Source organism: Lepidothrix coronata, unplaced genomic scaffold (assembly GCF_001604755.1).
Source record: "Lepidothrix coronata isolate B3197 unplaced genomic scaffold, Lepidothrix_coronata-1.0 Scaffold266, whole genome shotgun sequence".
Taxonomy (NCBI): domain Eukaryota; kingdom Metazoa; phylum Chordata; class Aves; order Passeriformes; family Pipridae; genus Lepidothrix; species Lepidothrix coronata.
Window position 1 is genome coordinate 30,738 of NW_016690446.1, and position 19,111 is coordinate 49,848.

At 39.1% G+C, this 19,111-nt stretch overlaps 1 protein-coding gene across 3 annotated transcripts in view; it reads left to right on the plus strand.

Moving 5' to 3' along the window:
* The first annotated feature begins 2,232 nt into the window (after positions 1-2,232).
* OTUD7A (OTU deubiquitinase 7A) overlaps positions 2,233-19,111 on the plus strand; it is an 85,349-nt gene continuing 68,470 nt past the window's right edge. For all 3 annotated transcript variants that reach the window (XM_017835911.1, XM_017835913.1, XM_017835912.1), the window contains exons 1-3: positions 2,233-2,308; positions 10,201-10,317; positions 10,863-10,968. The gene's annotated coding sequence lies outside the window, so the exon portion shown is untranslated. The remainder of the gene's footprint in view (positions 2,309-10,200; positions 10,318-10,862; positions 10,969-19,111) is intronic.

Genomic DNA, 19,111 nt, shown 5'->3' on the forward strand with positions numbered 1-19,111 from the left:
AGCCTTGGTTTGAATGTGATTACCCCTGTGAACCTGTCAGTGTTTATCCTTAGATCACACTGGTCAGATGTCAGTATTTACTTATGTTCTGTGTGCCTTTCATCTCTTACCAGTTCATGAAGTTTAATAGAAAGATCCTTTTCCTTCATTCCTCTTTGGTGTGGACTGCCAGAGAGTAGGACTACATGTACTGAAACGGCTGCTTTTCTCACACTTGTTTCCAACCAAACAAGTCCAGTCAGCCCCTGGGGAACCCAGGTTCTTGAACACCTCCTGTGTAGGATTGGCTTTTCAGTGTCTTGGAAGAATCAGCACAGATCTAGAACCCATAAAAACAAGTCCTTGTAGGAAGATGGGTGCAGTTTTCTCCAAATACTTAACAAATTCAGTGTCTGCTTTGGCAACCATTAAAGAGAAAACAATTTATTCTCCATAAGATAAGTTGGCCTTCAGCAGCCAAGGCCAACTTAGAGTTCGAGGAGGTTTGAGTGGCCCTTTGGCCACTCAAAGTGCAATAAAAGGACACAGCATTTCAGATGATTTGACAATCCTAAAAGGCTTACAGAGAGTGATGGCAGTAGTGTCTTGTGTACAGCCACTCTTCTGTTCCTTCTCTGTACTAACATGGTGGTGGAATTACTATTGACTTTGTGCAAGGCACAGAGCATTGGTACAGAAATGTGTTTGAGAATCTGGGAAAATTTATTTGAAAAGGGAAGTGGATTAACATGAAGATTCCTGTGCAAATAGCAATGCACTCATAAACACATTTGTGTTGTGTTTCATGAGCTTGCCATTGCATTGTGTGCTTTATTAAGTGAAAAATAGATGGAAAATGGAAGGAAGTTTGTTCAGACAGCCTGATTTTAAAAACTGGTTCTCGTTTCTGATCCAGTGCAATTTCTTCAAATGATCTGACTCTCATTGAAGACATATAGGGAAATCAGTCATGAATGATAAACCACCTTGATAGGCTGGCACAGGTCAAAGGAGTGTGTAATCCTCTGTACTGCCAATATTCCATGATTCTCCTGAGCATAAGAATTGTCTGCTACCTATTTTTCTTTTAATCCGTCTGAAGCAGATAGATCTTTCTAATGCAATTGGTAATGCATTCATGGTAGGACTTGGAAACACATCAGCATTTCTAATGGTGGGAAGTAGTTGAGGGATTTGGCAGGTCAAGGACAGCTCAAACACTACCCACTGCTGTTGGAGTAGTGAGACACTGTGGTAAACAGCTGGTGTTTCTGAGTCATTCATTTTGCTGTTCCCACCTCTCTGCTCTGTCTGGGTGTGTGGGTGGCCAGGTACGTTTCTAGGCAGGGAAGTCATTAAAATTGATGTCACATATCACAGACATGTTATAGGGAAGAAGGGATGTGGTTGCATCCCTCTTTTACCCCTTCTAAAGCCTTTTTGCACTTACCTCCCTGATGTCTGTGACCACCAGCAAAAAGGGTAGGGGAGCAATGTAGAGATGGGCAGGTATTGTGCCTCCCATGGGTACAACAGCTTGTACCTTGAGCCTCATCCGTGGCACTACAGACCACTACTAAGGGGCAGGAAGGGTCTTTCTCAGAAACAGAACTATAAATATCGTTGTATTTATGTATTCATTTGCCTGTCTGCTTTCTGGAGGGTGGCTGGTGGTTTCAGGTTAATGGTGGTTGATCTGATGCCTCGAGGGTGTAAAAGGTAGGTGTGGTACACTTGGGGCACGTTGAACTTCAGCAAGTGCTTGTGCTTGAATCCCTTCTGCCTCCTGATGAGCACAGTGGGTGCAGTATTATGGTGTGAAGGCTGAGCCTCTTGGGGCTTGGCAAAGGTCATAAGTTAGCTCTGAGTTCCTGGTGTGCTCCCTCTCCTGCACTAACAGCTTGTGTGTACCTTAACACCAGGCTTGAGCATTCTGCTTCAGAAAAGGCACCTCCGTGTAGAAACTGAGGGCAAGGCTCCTACCTCAGCATGAAGTTACAGTAACCTGGACAGGGTTCTGTATATATGTCCTTTTGTTAGATTGTGTAAAGTGGAGCAGAAAGTCATCCTGCTTATTTTAAATAACAAAATCTGACACATCTGAGACTGTGGTGGCCAGCTGAAAAAAGACATTGAAATACCCCAAGGTAGTGCCATTCAGCATTCTCAGACAATGAGAATATAACTTGAGATACATAAGAATCGTTTCTTTGCGATCTTTGAACTTGACTGCATGTTTGTCTTATGTTCTTTCAGGTAAGACACTGAGGTCTTTAACTGCTCCAGAAGAGTGTCTGGAAAGAAAATGTCTCTGGCAAATATGTATCAGGTAACACTGGGTAGTGGGGGAGCTTCTTCACTTTTAAGATATTTATCTGAACCAGTCTTGGTGAACTGAGTAACACCTGACTTTGCAGTTACAGATTCAGAGGAAGGAAATCTTGAGCTCTTAGTCACAGAAACCAGAAAAGTGCCTGCTTTTCATTTTTATGTAAAGTGCTGCTGCTTTTGATATGCAAATGGTGCACTGTACCCTGTAACCTCAGTCTTCTAGAAAGCAAAAGGAAGGGCAGAGAAAAATGTGAGTGGTGCAGGAATCCAAAGGATATGGAAACAGGGTTCCTACTCTCTTTCACAGTTCAGTCCTAAATTGCAATAAAGCAAAAAGAGATCAAATCAGTTAGGACTCTGAGGGCAAGGATTGCCCTGTGTCATAAGGGGCATTTGAGAGTTTCTGCATGTGATGAATATAAAAGGTAACTGAGCTGGCTGAATGTTGAAGTAGCTGTAGCAAGCAGTAATAGAACTGAGTGGGTTGTAGCCGAGTGACAGCTCATCATATAATCATCATGTTTTCCACTTAGAGCATCTCTGAAAAACAAGAAAGATGGTTTAATTCTTTCTGGTCTTCCTCTAACAAGAGGTTTTGAGTAATTGTTTTTTTGGAAAACCTTCATTGACATCTGAGCTGTAGATATTTATTTTGAGTGATAGGAGAGTTATTGCCTGTGGTTCACAATATTTTCTCCCCCACATACCTCATTAAATCAGAGGGAGAATTTCCCTTAGTCATTTTTCTTTTTCCTTGATCTCCTTGTCTTGTCCAGAGGTCAGGCTTGCTTTGCTGGCATTTCATGATGCAAGATAATCACTCAGCACAGCTCAGACTTTGCAGGTTGTGGTGTCTTTGCTGCCCATTCCTTTCCCACCCACCCCGACCCCTGGGCAGCTGTGGGGAAGCAGCACGGAAGGTCACACTGAGTCTCTCTGAGTGCAGCCACTGAACCTCCACAGCTCAGCCACACCGTGGGGACGGGGCTGACCACAGCCCACCTTCCTCCTCCCTCAGCCCTCGGTTCTGAGAGAAACAACGGTTCCATGATCACAGAAAACAGGGGCAGGTTCTCTGTTTTCACAGGAAGCCTCTCACTAACCTCCAAGTCAATCTTTTTTTTTCTTTTTGCATTATCAGGAGAGTGGCAACTGGAAAATGGCTTTATTGGGTGAAATAGGATTTAGGGGAAAATAGGTCTCATGAAGTGAAGCTAAAATGAACAGGAGAGTGCACTTTACACTGTGAGCCTTTAGGCATCTGTACACACTGCGTGCTCTACTTTTGGGTTATATTTTGTCATCCAGCAGTGACCAGAGAGGTCCTGTCACAGCTGATCAGGTACTTTGGAATATGACCTACTCTTCTGTAGTGGGCTTCAGAGCTTGTCAGGTTTTGTATCTAGAGGTGTGTTTTATAGTTCATAAAGTATGGTTCTTTTAAAAATAAAGTTGCTTTTATTATTTGTGAAGGTGAAATGGTCCCTATGAAGTTGACGAAGTGTTGTAAAGATGTTTTGGAGGGTGAAACTGTGGCTGTTTTTCCTGTGAAGTCAGCAAACGAGGTGGTTGGTGTAGATGTAAAAGAGTAACTTGAATTGCTTGCTTTTGTGTTCTTTTGGAAGAACTGTTTGCAGCAGTGCACTCCACTGCATTGCTGAAGTTTGTACAGCTCTCTAGCCAGAGGTTTTCCTAATGCAGCCACCCCTGAGGTGTCTGCAGGCCTTGGAAGCTGCTTTGCTCCTGACTTTCAGGGACAGTTCCCAGTGTAGCTTCGAGCAGTTACTGCTGGGGGGGGTTTGCATGTGTATAAAATTTAAAAATAGCTTTTTATCAGAAATTTATGGAAGATAAGTTAGAAGTCATCAGAAATTAATAAGTCATTCATCTTCTGCCCAGGAATGACAGAAGGAATGAATGAACGACATACTTTGAGATTAGTAAACGGAATAACTTTGTATGCCTGTAATGGAGTATGATAGAAGAGTTGTGATTAGAAACTTTGATTAATGAAAAGAACTAGTGATTAGTAGTAGTTCAAGATCGGTCTTGTACCACAGTCTGAGAGGCTTGTGGGAAATGATAATGAACAAACAAGACAGATTTTTATATATATATATGTGTGTGTGTGTGTGTATATATCATGGCTAGGCTTCGCGAACGAAGATTTGGGAAGGCTCTATCCACATTTGCTACAGGCACGTTGGTGGAGTGGAGCAAGCAGTGCTGTCCTTGGAAAGGCTGCTTGGTGGTTCAGGGTGCTGCCCCAAGAGACTGTCATCTCCGGTCAGTCTCAAATGACCAATATCCTGAACCGCCTGCATGCCGGGTTGGGTCTGCGGCTCCCAGTGCACCTTTCACCTGCCGTTTCGACCCTCGCCCGTCGCTACAGGGCTTTTTGCATGTGGGTAAAGCCTTCAAGCCTGCGCAATGGATTTTTTAGGTGAGATGCAGCCTGCGCAGAACTGAACCCACCCTTTAATCCTGAGGTTCACCTGCCAGGGCCGAGCAAGCTTGGACGGTGGAAGTGAGGTCCTCAGGACGTAGGTTTGATTAGAGTGACCTTCTCTTAGATGGATGGCCTTACAGGGCTAAACGAGCTCCATCTGCCCGGGTTTGGGATTAGAGTTGTCCTTCTCCTAGGATGACTGCCAGAAGGCTAACGAGCTCATCCTGCCCACGGATGTATTGTGTGTATATATATATGTGTGTATATATATATATATGTATATATATATATGCACATGCATATATAGACATATATTTTAATATATATTTTTTAAACTGAAACACATTTTAATATGAAAGTTTTTGAACTACAAAAAAAAAAAAAGAGAGTCCACAGGTAAAAGTCAGTTACTGTTGAGATGTATTGATCATCTTCCCCCGAGATTTGGGTGTATTTGCTTACTTAGAGAGCTCACAATATGCAGAGCATGTTTAATAGGTGAAGCTCCTGGACAGCTTTCTCTGGCCTCAATGAAATTAGGATTTCTTCCTGTGTGTTCCAAAAGATCTCAAACACACTGTCATGCTGATGACGAGGTGTTTGCCTTTATGTGAACAGTCTAAACAGTAAAACTAATCATGCCAGTATATTTGTATGGGTCTAATCTCTGCCAAATTCAAGACAAAATAAATGAAAACATGACTTAAAAGATAACTTTTTCAACTGTTAAGCCAAATGATAATTATATTTAAACCTACACCAATGCACTTGCTGGCTTCGTATTATCCACAAAGAAATTTTTACTTCAATGTTTTATGTTAGTAATGATGGCAGTGTGTGAGAGAAAAAATGTTAGAATTAGAATTTAATGTCTGTGATTTAGGGTACAGCACAATTCTTGAGAGTTTGTATGAAAACAGTGAATTCAAATGTCAACAAAAAGCTAGGGCATACCACACTAAATATTCTTTACGAGATTTGTATTTTAGCTTACAGATAACCTTTATTTGATGTTTTTATGTGGATTTTGCTTCAACATTCTGACTATGAAAGGGGAAAAATTTCTTTTCTTTGCAAATCCTGTGACTGGTTTATATAGGAAAAAATAATTAAGATTTGAATTACATGTCTTGGAACTTTTGCATGTGTGGAAATGTGGCATAATTTTTATTCCCTGAAACTTATTCCTTTAATGAAAGTAAGGCAACAAAATGAGCATTTGTTGAGCTGATAGGTGAAATCAGATAATTTTTATTTAAAAACCAAAACAAAATACATTTTCTTCATGAAGTTAAACAGAAGTGGTATGAGTTTATCAGGATAAGCACTGTGAGTAGAAAATGTAACCGTTTTTTTTCCAAAGTATTTTCTCAATATTGGAGTTCCTCTGGTTCCTAATTTCTGAGATGTTTTAATGCAAGTGCACAGATAGATATGTAGTCAAGATCAGCTTCTGGAGTTCAATTTAGATCCATACCATTTTTAACTTTAAAAAAGTCCCTTAGGACTCAATAAATTAAGAATTCTGAGCTTTCAATGGCTAGGGAAAAAAGAGCTACTTATTTGATAGCATTTAAAATTGAGTTTGTTCAATGAAGTGTAGGTGTTCACAATATTGGGGAGATAAAAACAAGTTTTATGATCTTGTATTTATTTCTCAGTCCTGTTTACAGAGACTTGTTGGGAGCAGCTGGCTGCAGTTCTGACAGCACAGAAGAGTCAGATTAATTTAATGATGTGTAACTAGGCAGTGAAATAATTTAGTCTTTCTCACTCTTGGTAAAATGTTCCTTGACTATTGAAGAGAAGGAAGATGTTTCAGTTAATTCACTTTTGTTGTCCCCGAATGAACAATGGATGTTATCCCCCATCTCCACCTATCTGCTTTGTACCACTTTCCCAGGAAAACTAGTCAGCACTGACTCAAAGATGATGCTGAAACCTAGAAGACCTCAAAAGGTGGATTGCTCTTCAACTGGGATTGTAGCTGTTTTATTTCAGAAGATGAATGTAGATCATGGATAAACATGAGAGTTTAGATTTAGGCACTGGAAAAGTGCCTTTGCTTTTTTTGATAAAGAAGTATGTGTCATGTCTCTTTAATTAAAAAGAGAATTTTCCATTATAAAAAGGTGTCTGTAGGTTTTGATCAGTCAGACATTTACTGTGTTTTCTTTATGATGTTACTTCAGATGTAAAACATAATTGAGAGGTTTATCATGTGTTAAACTGGAACTGTGGACAAAAAAATTGCTGCTTTGAAGTGACATGTGCTGCTGAGAGCTAAAGGGAATGTACAGACAGCTTTCCAATACCTCAGTGCTTCTGTCAGTGTTCAATAGCTCTTACAAAAACCACCTTAATCCCTAATCCTGACAAAACCTCCAAATGGGCATTTCCACTGTGGCTGTACTGTCCTGTTACAGCCTTTTGTGATGGAACCAATCAGAATAAAATTGTTCACAGAGGTTTCTGTTTGCATTTTGAAACTGGAAATCTTGCTGTATGTAATAAAAAAAACACGTGTAGCCATCATCTGCATGACTGGAAGTGTCTGCTTTGATTTTCAAAGATAAAATTTTAAATCTGAACTTAAACAGTAATTTAATCAATATATTGATTAATAAATGCATTAACATACAGTGCTTATTAGAGTTTAATCATGCCAAGATATTACTACACCAAAACCTTTATGAATCATTAGCGAGAGATTGTCACATTTTGGTTATGCCATAAACAAGACACAAATTGAGTTTTGAGAGTATTAATTACCTTTATAGGAACTGACTGCAAATGTTTCATGTTCTTTCCAGAAAAATTTTCTTGTGATTGTTTCAGTTTGACTGGTGTCATTTGTTTTTCTTTCATTATGTATTAATCACTTTGACAGACTCACCAAACAGCTGAATGTAGAATTGAATACTGAGGTCAAATTCATTGCTCGTGTTGGCAATTACAGTTTCATTTCAATCCCTAATTTACAAACACAGGTACCTGGCTTTTGCATTGAAAGACATGTTTTGTGTCTCCTTGTCCTTGGCTTGTGCTGTTGGATGAATTTCACCCAGTTAGGATGAGACCAATATACTTCCTCTCATTCTCCTACCCTCTTATTTATTATCCAGTGGGTGCATGCAAGGATGCAGGGATGGTGCTAGCAGGAGGAAGAGAAACTACCAGGAGAGACTTTTCTGTGCTGTCCCTTCAATGCCTGTTCATTGTTTTACTTCACCTTTTTTCTGTCTAGAGAGCTCTGTCCTGGCTGGTTTTTAACTTCTGCAATTAAAACGGCTCTTTTTAATGGACCTGCAGAGAGACAGAGGGGCACTCTGATGGCCAGTGATACTCTGGGTGGTTCTTCCATGCTGTTCCTAGAAGTGTTAATTGAGTTTTGTGAGTGTGCAGCAGGATGTGAGGGCACCAGAGCAGCACAACAGCCACGGGTCCCTTTGTTCACACCACCAGCGTTGCTGATGCACCCCTTGCTTCCAGTGCTCTGTGTGTGGGACTGTGATGTGTGTTGGGAATGAAATGGTGCTGTTGGAAAGGAATCAGATGAACTCAAAGACCTTGAGCACCATTTTTCAGCTAAGAGAATTTTGGTGTAATTATGTGCACTTGTTCCATCTGCACACAGCAATATAAATACTACAGTGAGCTGGGAGTGAAGGGTGGGGAACGCTTCAGTCTAGAAGTCTGAAATAAAGACCTCTGCAAGAGTCAAAAAAGTATCTGGGCAATCTCTTAAAAGCCTCTTGATTTGCCATTTTGGCTTGTTTCTTAAAATGCTGGGAAGCAAAGGTGTTTTATCTTTAGTCAACAGTCTAAGTAACATTTTGCATATGAAATTCAGTAGGTATTTGTAAAAATGTGCATATGAGTTCCCAACTGCATGGAGTTGTATCTTCGTTTTCTAAATCTTAAATATGCTGTTTTTGTGACCACCACCCCTTGGAAATACTCTGTGTATGAATATGGAGACTGCTTAGTTCCTTCTGGTCAGGTTCCAATAGCTGTTTTCCCTTTTCAGTGGAATTCCACAGACTGGTGAACTTACACAGTATTCCTGGTGGCTGCCATGAGTTCACCAGGTGAAAGCTCAACTGAACCTGTAGAGCAGGTAGTGTCTGATGGCTTTAAAAATGACCAGTGAAGGTGTGTTATATTGAAATATATTTGTGTGACAGCATATACTTGGAAAAAATATAGCTGAGAGAGTGAAAAAGGGAAATGGAAAAGAGATGTTGTCAGTCTGTCTTTTGTAAAAGAAATATATTTGACAAATATGTGGATTGACTTACATAAATACAAAAGAAAAAGCAAGTTGTATATGGAGGAGAAAGTGTAATATGTTATAACTAGGAGGAATAAAAATTAGAAGAATTGCGAGAAAGCAATTATTCTTGGTATTTAAAAATTATAAAAATGATATCCCTAAAAACTTTACAGAATTATGTTTTAAGACCTTGATTAATGACACATAGAGTAATAGAGAAGCAGAATCTAGCCACCGTCAGAAATAATATTTGGTACCAGTATCACTAAACAGGCTGTAAAAGAAGAGCATGTGCAGATCATTTTTGTTCTCTTAGCAAGTAAAGCAGGTTAAAACTAGATAAACTACAACATGCTTGCAAATCCAGTCAGGAAGCAAAACATTTAAGATAAAGCTCATTAAACCACTCGGGTCTGTGCTTCATGGCTAATTTACTTAATATTGAGGATTCTTTTAGATCAGGCTGCAGTGCTTTGTTGGTTTGGGGTTTGTTGGGTTTTTTTTTATCATATCACTTTTTTTTGAAAAAAAAAATCAGTAAATCTCAACTTGCAGATGAATTTTTCATAAGCAGAAAAGGACTAAATATATTGGATCAGCTGGAATAATTTACTCAGTTCTGTCACTGACAGAACTGGTCAAACTGGTAGAAAAACAGCCCTCTAAGCTGAGGTTTGAGGTATATTGCCTCTGTTTCTCTGAACCAAATAGGAAGAGGGCTGGACTTACAAGAAGCTGTCATTTGATGTGCATCAGCTCTGCAGGGCCAAAGCAATGCCCAAGTGGGTTTGTTGAGTTCCCCTTTAGAACACTCTTGTCTGGGTTCATGTGTGCCAATGGTCAGGCACTTTCCCTCCAGAAAGTTTCCTTTCTGTTTTTCTGTTTGATAATGGACTTTGTTTAATCTGAATTGGATTGGGCTCTGGCTCAAGTCCTTGATAGAAAAGCTGTTGTGATCTCAACAGTGAGATACTGAAGTGCTCGTAACAATCTTGGGAATGGTCAAAGCTGGAGGAAAGGAAGAAATTTTTTTCCCATAATAGTGGTACAGATTAGTGTTCCAGGGTCAAGGTGTGCTTTGGGTATGACAAATGGATGCAGAACAGTACTTTACAGTGTCGCTTTTGGAGTAAAACATGTTCTGGTCTTTTCTCCATCCTCACAGGCACATGATACTGCAGAGCTCCAAAATCAGAAGTAAATCAGCTGGATAGTTGCGTCCTGTCTTCCTAAATAGGCAAACATACCAGGAACAGAAAAGGGGCCTACCTACCTCATTCCTGTAAGTAGCTGCAACCATCCCTCCACCCCCCATATCAGCACCTCTCCCTGAGTTGTTGTGAAATGCTGAGCAAAGGATGTGGCGAAGAAAAGGAAAATTTTAATTTGTTTTCTGGTTGACAACAATTAATTGTAGCCAACCAAAGAAACCAACTGAAATTATTAACAGGCTACCAGCATGCCTATTGCCTGTGGCAACACAGAGCTGGTGGATGATGCAGTGTTACTCATTAAATAGCTTCCTAAAGCCTGGATGCTGTGTAAGTTCCTAACCCACCCCTACCATTGCCATGTTAAACTGCTACAGCAGTTGATCTGTCACTGCAGAAGTTCTGTTTTGGGCCTGGTTCTTTGCTTTTAGATTTCTTAGCAGTTTGTTGTGTAATAATATGGTCTAACCCACAGTGTGACTTAGGTGGAAGATCCCCAGAGGAGCAGCCTTGGTCAGGACAGTGAACAGAACAAGGTGTTTAATAACTGGTGTTTAGCTGATATCAGCTGCTGGGAATTGCCATTTACTTGCTGATTTCTCTGTCCATTCTCCAGGGAGAAGGTGGGTTTACCAGTGTGGATGCCTGCCTCATTTGCTTCACCAAAATGAGTTAGGGCATGCAGGAGAGAAGGGGGATTTCTGCAAGTAGAACCTATCATGGTAAGTCAGATTTTGTCCCTGCTTCTGCAGTGATGCTAAATACATTGTTTAAACCAAACTTTTCACACAGAATTCTCTCTTCCCTGGAAGTATGTTATGTTACACATAACACTTTCTTGGCAGCAGGGCTGGATTGAGATGTTCTTCCCTACTACTTTTTCCTCTCCTACCACATGAGGTCCACAGAAGTGCTTGAGGGGACCTTCAGCAAATTACAGCAGCAAACTACATGGAGCTGAAAATAATGACTCTCTACCATGTATACAAAAAAATGATGAGTAACTGTGGTCTGTAGTTTTGATTGGACACCACAGCATCTGTCTTGAATATTACACTAAAATTAAGTACATGGGAACTATATTTTTAATTTTGAGTTGCTAAATACTCTGTAAAATGCAGGTACTCAAAATTAATAGTGTTTTTGAAGCTAATCTGTCTTCCTTGACTGTGTTTTTAAAATAGTATAATTACATTACTTGTTGGCACATTCTTAACTAAACTCATTCATGTTTTTGTGAGATGTGCATGTACTGAACAGGTGAGCATGGAAGAAAAAAAAGACTTCTGAACCTCCCTTCAAGAGGTTCAAAAGCTTCTAGTAAGTCAAGTTCCTGAGGCCACACTTGAATGGTTGTGTTCAACTCAACATTTGAAAAAATTGCTGATTTAGCGAGCCCTATCAATTCTGCAAAATGTTTAAAATCAGTGTTTAAAATGAAGGAAAACAGCAGATTGAGGATATAATTAAAGACTGTATTATAATGTTTGTGCACATTAGAACTGAATGAAAATTTTGCATTCTTGCATTTACTAAGTTTAGCCCACAGTTATTGCCAGGATGTTGTTCTGCCCCCCTTGGCTGTGTATCCCACTGTGGGAGCCACAGTCTCGAGGCCACGCACTTTTCAAATTTCAACTCTGTCTGCTTTTTTTGCTAGACTGAAAATGGGTTAAAACATCCTTATACAGAGGTGGAAGACTTGTTTGATACTGGTGACTTTGGCAGCTATAACTGTTTTGTGATCTGTTATTATATTTGACCTGCATGAGTTGCTGTATAACGTTGTCAGGAAGTGCAGCAGCAGTGCCAGTGTGAGATGCCACATTCCCCCAGGCAGTTGGAGGCTGGGTCTTATTTTTTGTACACTGTTATTAAGCCTAATAGTGTTTTGACTATAAAATGAAAGTTCAATGCTTAAGGATGTGAGGACTAAATACCTTGTAGAGATTAATTTTAATTACTGCAAGTATAAGTTCCCTGTCATTGTTCACTGCGATTGTGAAGGAGTCCCAACAGAAGTTCTACCAGTCCATAGCACTGCAGCATGGAAACTGTGTCTGCCTTCCTGTCTTCATTAAATCCATTCAGGATTTAATTTGTTTCTAAGCTTAACCTTGGGTTTGAAATTCACTGTAAACCACTTTTTCAACAGCAATAGTGACTAATCAAACATAGGTTATATGTTTGATATAGATGCATTGCCCTTCTCCCCACTCCTCAGAATAATAATTCTGTTGTCTCATGTCTTCTGTTCTTTGTTGCCTTCATTTCTTCAGGTTTTCCTAGACTCCCACTTCTGTGTTATCCCAGTTCTCACACATCTTCTCAGTGCCTTGTAAGGATGCCCCAGCTCAAGCTTCTGGGCAGAGGTTTCCCACATGTTGCCCTCAGAGATGCCTGAGCAATTGCACATCTACAAACATGACAGTTTTGAATTAACTCAGAATTAATTTAAACAAAAGCAAATGCAATATCTTCTTCAAAAATGTTTCCTTACAAGCAAACCTTCATACCAAATCCATATAAGCAGACTGGACTGGGTGTGGATTAAGTCAAGCAGAAAAGCAAAGTTAGAATTCACAAATCTTTCTTTCCTATTTTCAATAATTAATTTTGTTGGGCTTTGGGGATTTTTTTTGTTTGTTTTGCTTTTCGCATTTCTTTTGTCTCTGACTGGCAAAGGTCACCTCTTGAACATAAATTCTTTGTCTGTCTCTGCTTGAACATAGATTCTTTCTCTTCCTTTCAGAAGTGGGACTTGATGTCCCAAACCATCTTAAGGTTCCTGAACTGTTGCTGAGCTCATCCATTTTCTCTATAGCTGATGCACAAATTTTTTCAAAGCCCCAACCTTCTCTGTGGGCACTGTTTTTTATTTAAGATGTTGAGGATTAAGGATAGTGTTAGTAAAACCTTTGGCATTCTTTCTGAGAATTTTATAAGTATCAACTTGGATCAGGAGAAAAAGCTGTGTCCAAGTGTTGCATACAGAATTTTTCCTTTGGATCCATCGTCACTTCAAAAGTCCTTATGAGTTTGGACCCTGCCCTCAGTGTCTGCAAGTCTCTGTCTCTCTACTCGAGTGTCAAACTAATTTTGTTTGTCCTTGCCAGGTCTCCAGCATGGAACAATTGCACTGCTCTGTTCTGCTGGGGCAAAGGCAATCCCTGGTAATGGCTTCTTTAATCTTGTAAAAGTAATTATTTTATTTGGGGCAGTGACTCCAGCCAATTCCAGTCTCCTGTTGGGGAGAGTGGTCAAACAGAGATAAGCAGTGCCTGCATAAGATGAGTTAGACTCTAATCTCTCATCATTTTAATTTAAGTGAAAAAAATTCTAAACTTGATTCTCAAGAGTCCTAACATTGTATGTTTACCTTCTCCTGCCTTGTTTTCAGGTAATAGTGGTTAGCACTGTATGTACTATTAACACTTATGTGTCTCATCCAAACCAGATCTATCCACTGGGTCTTGTTTGTGCATCTGAAGTGTCTAATGCTACTGTATACTTCAGTTAGATTTTGTTTTTCAAGGTCTAGAAAAGTAGAAAATCAGAGTAGACCAGAGAATCTGCAGAACTGAAGAGAAAGGAGGAAATGAAGTAATCTATTATTCCACCTTGCATCTAAAATTTTTTTGATGACAAAAGTCACTTCTAAGCTTTTAGTTATTTGTTGCAAAAAATAGATCTTTCTTGGATATTCCTTTTACCAGCTTTACAGAACTTACTTCTCTGTGTGTCCCCTGATGCACAGCTTGGAAAAGAAACCCCTGGCTTAGCTGGCTGAAGCTCCCAGCCAGAGGTGCCGTTGTGCTGCTGCTGGGGCTTGTTCTGTGTGACCAACTCAGGTCCTGCCAAGCTCGGGGTCTGCTTTAACAAGGTGGGGTTCTGGTGTGTAAATAAGCCCAGGGGTCTCTCACCCTCCCTCCCAGTGCCTGCTCTGGGCTCATCCTTGGCACAGGAATCCTCTAGATTCTGGTTTGTTTTACACATCTGCATCAGACATGAGGCATCTGCTGTTTCCACCCCAAGCATAACAAATACTACCTACAAGTTCTTAGGAAACTGCCTCCTTTGGGATGTTGGCAATGTCCCAGAACTTCCTGTAGTGAGTAGGGGATTATCAATAGGAAAAAAAGCTCACTTTTAATTTTCTGATGCAGTTACTATAACTTGTAGTCGGAGTGATAAGACAGAAATGTTATTCTGTTTTATTTAAGTGTCATATTGGCTATTGCTGTGGTGGTATTTTTACAGAAGTATGCTGGCTTATAACAGAGCAATGACGTGGTTTTACAGATAACTGGGACACATTACCTGTCACTATGGGCAGCTTACTCTAGAATTCATCATTTGGCAGTTACTGTTCATTTTAGGCTAATTTAACATGATGCACCATTTGATGGTACTCTGAATTTCAATATTGAATTTGTCCTAGGACTCCTCATTAAGGTACAATTAATAAAGACTAACTGCTGTATTAGGATACTCAGGCTGCTCTGCCTAACGTGGGTGGAAGTAGAAGTGTGTTTTAATTACAGGCAATGCTCTGTCATTTTGAGATTTAATTGCTAGTTGGATTGATTATTTTAATAACTGCCTATTATGAGACAATTTTATTACATAATAGCAACAATATTGTTATTGCATGAGGTACATACTGTCAGTGAGTGCAAACACAGGGCTTTGCTTTTCCAAATGTAGAAAACAAACGCTCCAGTTCATGCTCTTTACCTCTGGTATCTGCCTTCACATGTATCATCACTTATTTTGTCAGTGTGCATTAGACTAGTTTACTTAGTCCTCATGAAATCGAAATACTTTTGCTAATTACCAGAAATAGAGTAAAATACTTCTGAGTCCTGTTCCACAGTGAGAAATGAGATTCGTTCTCTTTTGCACAAACTGGATAAATCATGTTTTTTACTGTAACTGAATCCATGTCTCTAAAGCAGCAACTTCACAGAGCTTTTCAGGCCAGTGTATTAAAAAAAAAAAATTAATATCTTAGACAGTATTGTCCAAGGTAGTTTCTCCTGGAATTTCAGCAAATTTTTGTTTGTCTTGAAGATTCCTTCGTCTCAGTAAAACTGTTTTTCCAAGGTAGGTAGTTCAAGAGCTGGGTGAAAAGAATTAAATGTATCCTTTAAAAAAATGTTCTCACTGGACACTTTAATCATTAGGATGTAAATTAAGAAAAAATATTGACTGGTTCAGTTTAGAGCAAGAATCTGTTATTCTAAAGAAATACACTTTAATCTAAGAAGGCCTTAATATATTATAACATGAAAATTACCTATATAGAGTAGTAGAAAGATACAGTTTGAATATTTCATGCAGTATACTTTTGTAGTACTTTAACACTCCTTTTTTAGTTATTCAGCATGAAATCCATGAGAATTTCTCTCCCATTGTTTTTACTGTTAATAACATGATGTGCATATGAGCACAGTGTCTACAGACTGGGCTATAGACAGTGGCCACATGGTGAAAATATGATCTGTATCTCTCTTGAAGATACAGATTTCTCTCTCTGAAATTACTATTTCAGATAAGGTGATTAGAAAATCTAAGTTTCTAATGTGTTAAACCTTTAAAATCAGAACAGTTCAAAATAAGTGTGTCCATCTGTTCTGGATCCTGCATGGGCTCTGTGGTAGTTTTAGCATTTCAGAACTAAGCTATAGCCCAACCTAAGTTCATTTAGTCACATGCTTGTGAGTAAATTCATGTAGTTTTGAATTGCCCCTCTTGAAAAGACAAAAGAATTTCAATAGAATTAAACAAAGACTATCCATACCTTTGTCGTTGGTGTGTATAAGGGCAGAGAGCATATGGATGGAGAGCTGGAAGTGTTTTTATAGCTAAAAGAAGAGGGAGCCAGTTGATAAGTTGGTAGGGAAGACAGAGAAGAACTTCTTTCCAAGGAATCATCTCTCACATTTCCTTTGAGCTGTCTCCCTGTATTTAAAGCATGAAAAACTGACATCATTTGTTAGACATGAATATTAAAAATCTTTGGAAACTTTACCCATAGAGAATAAAGCCTTGAGTAACTTAACTTTAAGTTACAGTGTAAATTAGACTAGTAAGATTCTAAAAACATCTCTTCATGGAACAGTTAATTCTCTACAGAGAACTAGAGGAGGAGCTTTAACACTCTTATAAGTTGAAATGATGTTTGGCAAATAGTAGGTTTCCAGACTGAAAAGGGTCAAACAAACACTATAGTTAAGTTCCAGACACTTATTTCCTGGTCACATTTTGCTAAATTTGGAACTGAGTCTACATCCTTTGCTAAATGTGTACTGCATGTAATTAAGTTCCAAATATTGTTTCACTGGAGGCTATGAGATTTGGCTGTTTCATTTGTGTTATTTATTGTAGCTGTGTCATAAAAATGAATTGTGCACTGGTGGTGTAATAAACTAACAAATGTCTTATTTGTCTTATTAAACAGGCAGGGATTAAAAGGATGTGAAAAAGTTGTGTAAGTAATTGGATAATTTTTTTTATGGTGAGGTAATTTATTTTGTGAGGGAACGCTTTCCCTTTATGCAGAAATTAAGAAAGATTTACACTCTTTTCAGTGACTGTTCTCAACAGATTCTAATGTGTACAAGAAACCACTTCAATACTTTTTCATTGCTTCCAAAAGCAGCTGCTGAATTGCTTGATACTGTGATGAAACAAGGCAGTTTGTTAAATACAATTCTGCTTCTTGTGGTGATTAAAGCATCACTAAGGGGAGATGCCACCCAAGAGGAAACCACTTGTCTCTTCTGTGTGACTCGGTTGCTGAAGCCACACTTGTCACTACCCTTGGTTATCAAGAACAGCTTTTGTGATAGGACATTATGGGACCTTAAAAATACTGAGGGATGCTTCTTGTTCTTGAATGCCGTCTGACTTAGCTACGACACTTCTTGTGAAGCTGGGGTGCTCTGGGTGCTGAGGGTGGAACAGCTCGTGAGACTGGGAGAAATAACAAAGTCAGCTGCTGTCCAGTTATTCTGTCTGCTGTATCAAATCCTTTGCAATATAGGAAGTACAAGCACTGTGGGAATTCCCAGGGTACCTCTAAAAGTAACAGAAAAATATCTCTTTTTCAGTAGAAAGAAAAAAGAAAAGGGCATAACACATTCTAGTATTTATGCAGATGACTTTTATTTGAAAGCTGGAGCTAAGTAGAGCTTTATACAAAATAACTTTATTCTTCCCAGAAATTCAGCTTTTAAAAGCCCAGTAGTTAAAAAAAGAGATTATAAGTGATTAAAATGGTTTGGTAAACAGTATTATAGTGAAAACTGAGATGCACGGTGGCTGTTAATTTTCAGGCCATGTTCTTGAATCAGAAAATCTCCTATTTCTCTTGCATAACAGTCAGATTCTTCAAAGAAAGAAAAGTGATAAAAATATACCTGCTTCACAGGAAAAAATAAAATGGTATCTCCCTGTTCTACAGAATAAGGAAACACTAATATATGTATATTTAGTATTTCATTATTGGTACAGATATTTAAATACTACAGAAACATTTCTTGTACTGTCCGAATTAATCCAAAATGTTGACAGAATTGATTGCTGCTTTTAAGCAATATATATAGCAGAGGGTTTATATGATATGACTTTAACCATCTTCCTGGAATGAAGAACCTAGAATCCCAAAGATTCCAAAGCACAGCTCAAGCACCTCAGTAGAGCCCATCCCCACCTGCTGACTGTGCAGGGAGAGCTTCAGATCTCCCCTTGCAGGAGGACTTGGCTACAGACAAAGGATTCTGACATTTTTGCACTGTGTTTTTTCATCTCTTGGTAAGAAGAAAGGCTGATTAGATGGGAAAGCTTCAGCTCTAGCATTAGGATCTACAGATCAGGGTTATACTGAGCTGGAAATGCAGATTTGAAATCAGACATAGCTGGATAATACCACGCTAGCAAGGCCTGCAGTCTGGAACTGATACCACGGGGCAGGAACAAGGGAAGGCATTTTTAGCTGGTTTTTCTAAGTCTCTCTAGTGAGACTTATTCCCATCTATCCATGTATCCTTCTTCCCACTTCCACTGAAACCATTGTATGATTTGAAAAATAGAATTATCCAAGGAATACAACTCTTATAAAGTTTGTGAAATTTTGTCTGGTGGAGGAAATAGCCTGAAATGAGAACAGTACTTGTTTTCTAAACTGTTTGACAGCAGATGCCTGGACAGTGTGGCACATACATGGATCTGGACTAACCTTGGGATGTGCTGGTGGCTGCAGAAGTTTAGGATATTAAAGGACAGAAATCCAAAGAAAATGAGGCATCCTTCTTTCTTCTGTTTGCAGAACAATTTCCTGTGAAGCTGATAGGATTTTCCAACTAAGTTTTGTACATGTGGAATTGATTTACTGGTTCTGTGAACTCATAGGTGTGCTTCAAAGCTGGTATTTGTGTGTTGTTATTAACTAAAGGTAGACAGATGGGTCCAGACAAAACTGAAGACATCTGCACCTTCAGCATTGAGATCTGCCTTCTGTTTCTGAAAAATGTTGGAGCTATTTGTAAATTTGGAAGATCACAGGGACTGTATGTTGCTTATCATGCTTATGCTTGTTAGCTCAGCTTCTTATGGACTTTTGTAATTAACTTTATTCCTTGTTTTCGCAATCAGTGCTGCTTTTAAGGCCTTGTGCAAGAATACTGGTTATTTTATCCTCACTGAAGCACTGCAGCACATTGCAAACGATGTATAAAACTTTTCTCCTCACTCTTCACTATTTCTTGTCAGAGTAAATAGTATACGTTGTGCTGTTTGATATTATTGTCAGCTTAGTAATGTCCAGGAGAAAGTTTCCAAGCCTAGAAGTGAGAGCAGAAG